Source organism: Leptonychotes weddellii, unplaced genomic scaffold (assembly GCF_054177405.1).
Source record: "Leptonychotes weddellii isolate Sample4059 unplaced genomic scaffold, ASM5417740v2 HiC_scaffold_14503, whole genome shotgun sequence".
In the NCBI taxonomy this organism is placed as follows: domain Eukaryota; kingdom Metazoa; phylum Chordata; class Mammalia; order Carnivora; family Phocidae; genus Leptonychotes; species Leptonychotes weddellii.
Window position 1 is genome coordinate 1 of NW_027725775.1, and position 5,150 is coordinate 5,150.

Sequence of the window (5,150 nt, forward strand, 5' to 3'; positions counted from 1 at the left end):
TGTGTGTGGTGGGGGGGGGGAAAGTGGCACAACAGGAAAGCCTCGCCAGAAGGCCCTTCCCAGGCGGCTTCCTCGCCATAAAAAGCCAGACTCCAGCCGAGGTCCTGACCCCTTCCAAATATACATTCCCTTGCCCTCGGCCCGCCACTCCGGCCCAGGCCTCGGGCTGCGCGGCTTCCTCACAGGCTGGCCCGCGCCCAGCTCCTCGCCTCAGAGTGGCGGGGGTCAGTGGAACCCCAATTTCAGTTGCCTTCTGCAGTTCACCAACCCGCGTGCTCTCGCGCTTTGGGTTTTAGGCTTCCGAGCGCCCGTCTCCGCGTGCACACTGGCGCATTAGCGAAGCCAGGGCTGCGGCGGGGAGGGTTCTCTTCTAAGGACAGTTCTCCATCACCTCCTCAGCTCCCACCGGTGCTCGCGCGTTGGGGAGCGCGAGGCCGCGGGCCCCCGGGCACGTGCGCGGGGCCGAGCCCGCCGGGGCCTGGGCTGAGGGAGGCGGCCGGCGCATGCGCACGCGCGCGGCGCCATTCGGTCCCGAGGTCCGCCACCCCAGCAACCCACCCGGCTGTGTCCTGGCCGAAGCTTGGAGGTCCGGAGTTAGAGCGTCTCCCGAGGTTGCAGAGCTAGTGAGCGGGGTACGCGGGCCAGCCTAGGCCTCAGCATCTGCCGTCGGGGCCCTTCAGTACCTTGCGTACAGAGTGCGCACACAGACGGGCACATCGGCCCCGAATTCAGAGATCAAAGGGGGCAGCTGAGACGGGGCGTCCGCTGTGTGTGATCCCTGACCCTGGAGGAAGGGCGGGAGCTGGGGAGTAGGCGGCGGGGCCGGGGTCAGGCTGCGGTCGTCGGCCTCCCAGCAGAGAGAGACACTCTAGCCGAGGAAGCGGGTGAGGGTGGGGTGGGGCCGTGCCGTCGTATTCGTAACGGAGGCCTCGGAAAGGTCTCTGGGGACAGAGCGCACTCCGGGCGGGCCAGGCGGGGGCGAGGGTGAGCCCCAGGCGGCCGGCGGGAAGCACCGTAGGTCGGGCCTGGGGGAGGCAGTGGCAGCCTCACAGGCCGGGGAAAGCGACGTGACTAGAGACCCAGTGACGAGTAATAACACTGACGGCACAGCCCCTGAAAATGTGCTCGACGCTCCCGGAGTGTTCGCGGGGCAGAGAGCGAGGCTGGGAGGTCGCTGGGAGCCCTGGCCTGGGGCCTGCTTGGGGCTGGGCAGCAGCGCCCCCTGTGTCTCCCCGAAGAAATCAGGCCCAGACCCCGTGAGCTCCAAAGGGACGCAGTGGATGGTGGGAAACCCCCCGACTGCGGAGGGTGGGCCAGCACCCAGAGCAGCTTTGTGTCCCAGTTGTCCCTCCTGTTTGTGAAGCTTCGCGGCACCACCAGTTATTAAAGCCCACGATTTTTGGAGAGGTGTAGGTGGCATGTTGGGACTTGTTGATCTGTTTGTAAGGCGCGCGCGCGCGCGCGCACATACGATCTTTTTGTAAAAGCCGGGTGGAAGTTCTCCACACCCCTTTCCCGCATACTATACACAGATCGATCGCGCAAGGCTGCAGCACAGGTTGTGAAAAATAGGTGACGGTGAGCTTGGATTTATGGGGATCCATGTTAAAACTGAGAGTACCCGGTTGGAATTCCCAAATACAAACAAGACGCTTTCTTGGGGTTTAGAAAGTTATTTGTAAACCGTGCGTTTAAGGTTAATTTGAAATGAAAATTTAAAGTGTTGCTTCCAGCTGGGAGCTTTAAGAACGCCAAGGAAAGTTTCATTTGCCAGCAGTCGACCAACCGGCGAGCAGGCGTTCTATGGAATCTTGGTGGTTGGTGTTGGTAAGGCGATTAAAGACCAAGAGGAGCCTGGTGCATTTTTGCGCTGGTTTACTGGCGCACGATGGTAGACCTGAAATCGAGCTTCCTGAGGAGCCATCTTGCGGGGAACTTTATCTTCCCAAGCGTTTCAGCACTTCCCTTAGAGGTCCCACAGCCGGCACTGTAGGCCTTCACCCCTAAACAGCTGGAGGGGTGTGTCAGGTTAATATGCGGGGGCCCGGCTGCCTCCTAATTCCTTAAAGACCAAGGGCAGCCGACACAGCCCCCGGGAGAGCCTGGCAGGCTGGTCCGATGGAAAGGGAGGTCCTGGCTGGCCCAGGTATCCATGCACCTTGCTGTTCATCTGGGGCACAAATGTGGTGTTTGCGTTCGCATTATGTTTGAATGTACTGAAAGTTTGACTTTCTTAGTTTTTGCTAAAAGAAAAAAAAATCAAGGTGGAAGATATTTTATCACACTTAAACTGAAAAGCCAAAGCTGGCAGAGCAGGAAAAAGGGGAGGAAAATAAGTTCAGTGAAACTGAGTTGAGATTTAAGATGGAAGACACTTTTTAATGATTGTCTTGAAGGATGTCCAGGTGAAATTCAGAGCACAGAAAGAACAGAGATACTCAAGCAAATCTGTTCTCTTGTGCACCTTTTAAACAGCAGGAGACCAGGAAGCCAAATGAGCAAATTCCGTCCGCCCAACTGAGGATTCAGGAATAGAGAGAAGATTGCGACCAAAAATACTCTTGTGTTCTTCAAAAACTGATGCTCCAGGCCATTTTGAGAAGAATAATTTAACATTATAACTCTACCGCAGTCCCATTAAGCCCCTGCCTAGAATCTCTCGTGATCCTTTATTAAGGAGTTTATTATGGTTTTGGGCTAACAAGCCTCAAAATACTGAATTATATAGGGCCACTGCAAGCCGGAAGGAATGGCCTCTATGCCTGGGTGTGGGAGGAGGTGAAGGTTCAGGGGGTCAGAGGAGGAGAAGAGGGGGGTGCTGTCCATCAGGGTCAAGGCTAAGGGGAATGTGTGCTAATGTGTTTATTTGTGAGATTTGTGAGAGTATGTGTGTGGCCATGTGTTGGTGATAGCAGGTTTGTGTTGTGTTTTCAAGTGTTTGTGAGTGAATGCGTGTTTGTGGGACTGTTGTAGGTGTGTATCTGTATTTGTGTGCATGTGTGGGTTTGGATGTGTGGCAACATGTGTGATTGTGTACTTGTGAGTGCGTGTGTGCCCACCAGCCATCTCAGTCCTGGAGCCCAGCCTTCCAGAGCCATCTGTTTCCAATTAGCAGCATCCCGATTGGGAGAAGGCCTGTCCTGGGGCAGCTTCTGAGAACCGGGTGGGCCAGCTCAAGCCGCCCCAGTTCTGCTCCATCGAAGCCTAGGCTGCCCCTGGCCAGCATACTCTTGTAGCAACTCAGGCAGCCACACAAAGAGCCCTCTCTCCTGCCGCCAGCCATTGGAGCCTGGGTCCTCCCCCAGATCATAAACCTGCTGGTGAAGACATTCAGAAATAGTTCACCCGCATTCACGTGAGCATGTGTAAAGGCTGGAATTCCATTCGCTATAAAGTTTTATTTTATTTTCCTTGGAGGGGGAGTGAGGGGGGAAAAGAAGAGTCCTGACCTAATTTATTCTAGAGCAAAATAGTGTATTTCATGCAGAAGTATACACCTGTACCCAAATCTTTGCTTGCTGCTTGTGGGTTCCATACATTTGTGTGTCCACCTGCCTTAGCCTGCCTTAATACACTTAGTACAGCCATGAGTCCACGGCTCAGGAGCACATACCTGCAGTGAAAGCCAGGCCACCTAAATGATGCACTCAGTGAAAATGGATCCAGTGATCTGAGGCCCAGGTTAAACCTCTTTATTATAATTTTTAATTAACACTGATGTAAGTGCAAGTGTACAATGTCTGACATATATTAAGCACTTCATATAAATTGGTTGAATGATTAAATCAAAATTAGATTTAAAAAAGTGATCTAGTACCGAGAAGTGGTTGGAAATAAGTATTGTGTGAAAGATTCTAGACCACAAGGAAAGGCATGGGCTCAGAGACCTCTGGGTAACTCAGGGGCTTTGGCATGAAATGTTCCAACAATATTTACTTACCTTCAGGTTTCTTCTTCTGGCCCCCCTCTATTTCTCAAGACTTCTTTTGAGATGGTGGGAGCCCCGTGGGTTCTAATTATAGTCAGCAGAGACCGGAGGGGGTGTGAATGCCTCCTTTCTTCAGGAACTGGGTTTCCAGATCGGCTGGATAGAGTGGCTTATTGTCACCGGAAGGGGGAAAGAAATGTCCCAGGCAGAGACTTAGGAGAAGGCTCGGCAAAAGCCAGGCTCGGGCCCAGCAGGGGTCTACCTGCAGGGGCTCTCTCAAAAGGGAGGAAGGCCTAAAGGAAGCTATTTCACTCCAAGGCAAGAATTTGGGTGTTTTTGTTTGGGGGCCCTTATAGCTGCTTTTATACCTCAGGAAAAATACCGACATCGACTCTGTTAATGCTAGTTCATAGAAAGGCCATTTTTAATAAGAAAAGAGGAAAACATTTTGAAAGCCCCACAATTTCAGTTGTCTAATGACATAATTTCAAGTACAGTGAACATGTGATTAAAACATCTTGTTGATTTCACAAAACCGTTCAGAAGAGGCCTCGACAAAAGGAAATTGGGCCGAACCCCGGAGTGCCACGTCCCGGCTGCTACAAACCTCAGCGGCCCCAGATCCTAGCGGCGGGGACAAAGCGCAGAGGCAGCGAGGGTCCGCAGGGAACCCGCCGGATTCTCGCGCCCCTCCCGGGATCACACCTGCGACCCCGCACCAGCTGATTCCAAGCGGGGACCACAGGCCGGCAGGGGCGGCGCGGGCTTCCGCGGCCGCTCTCACGCGTTGGGGTTGTTTCTCATGAGCTCCACGTCGGCGTCCACCATCTCCCTCACCAGCTCCTGGGACCCGAGACACAGGGGGTGGGCGGTGAGGGAGGAGTCTCTGCCACTCTCTCCGGGTGACACCCCCACCCCCTGTGGCGCGCCCGGAGAGGCCTCCGCCACCCTCCCTCCACCCCACCCGCCCCCACCCGCGCCCTCCTTGCCCTCCAGGCCTGGGGCACCTCGGGCGCCAAGCAGGGCCCGAGCGCTGCCGCTCCGGGCGGCTCGCTGCCTCGCCGGGCCGGCCACCCCTCCCTCAGCGAGCGGGCCAGCGGATTCCACCCGTAGAGAAAGGCACTTACATCAAAAGCGACCCGGGGTTTCCAGCTCAGCTTCTGTTTCGCTTTGGTGCAATCTCCTTGCAGAAAGTCCTGCCGGGGGGGGGGGGGGGGGGGAA

General features: G+C 55.3%; 1 long non-coding RNA gene across 2 annotated transcripts; it reads right to left on the reverse strand.

Annotated features, from left to right (window-relative positions):
• Positions 1-1,561: 1,561 nt before the first annotated feature.
• LOC145718355 (uncharacterized) lies at positions 1,562-5,142 on the reverse strand. Of its 2 annotated transcripts, none has more exons than XR_014141748.1 (3): positions 5,056-5,142; positions 3,941-4,771; positions 1,562-3,314 (listed from the first exon to the last, which is right to left on the reverse strand). It is a non-coding gene; the product is annotated as an uncharacterized LOC145718355 (long non-coding RNA). The 2 variants fall into 2 exon arrangements; XR_014141749.1 differs by having other exon boundaries at positions 1,645-2,011.
• Between the last annotated feature and the right edge of the window lie 8 nt (positions 5,143-5,150).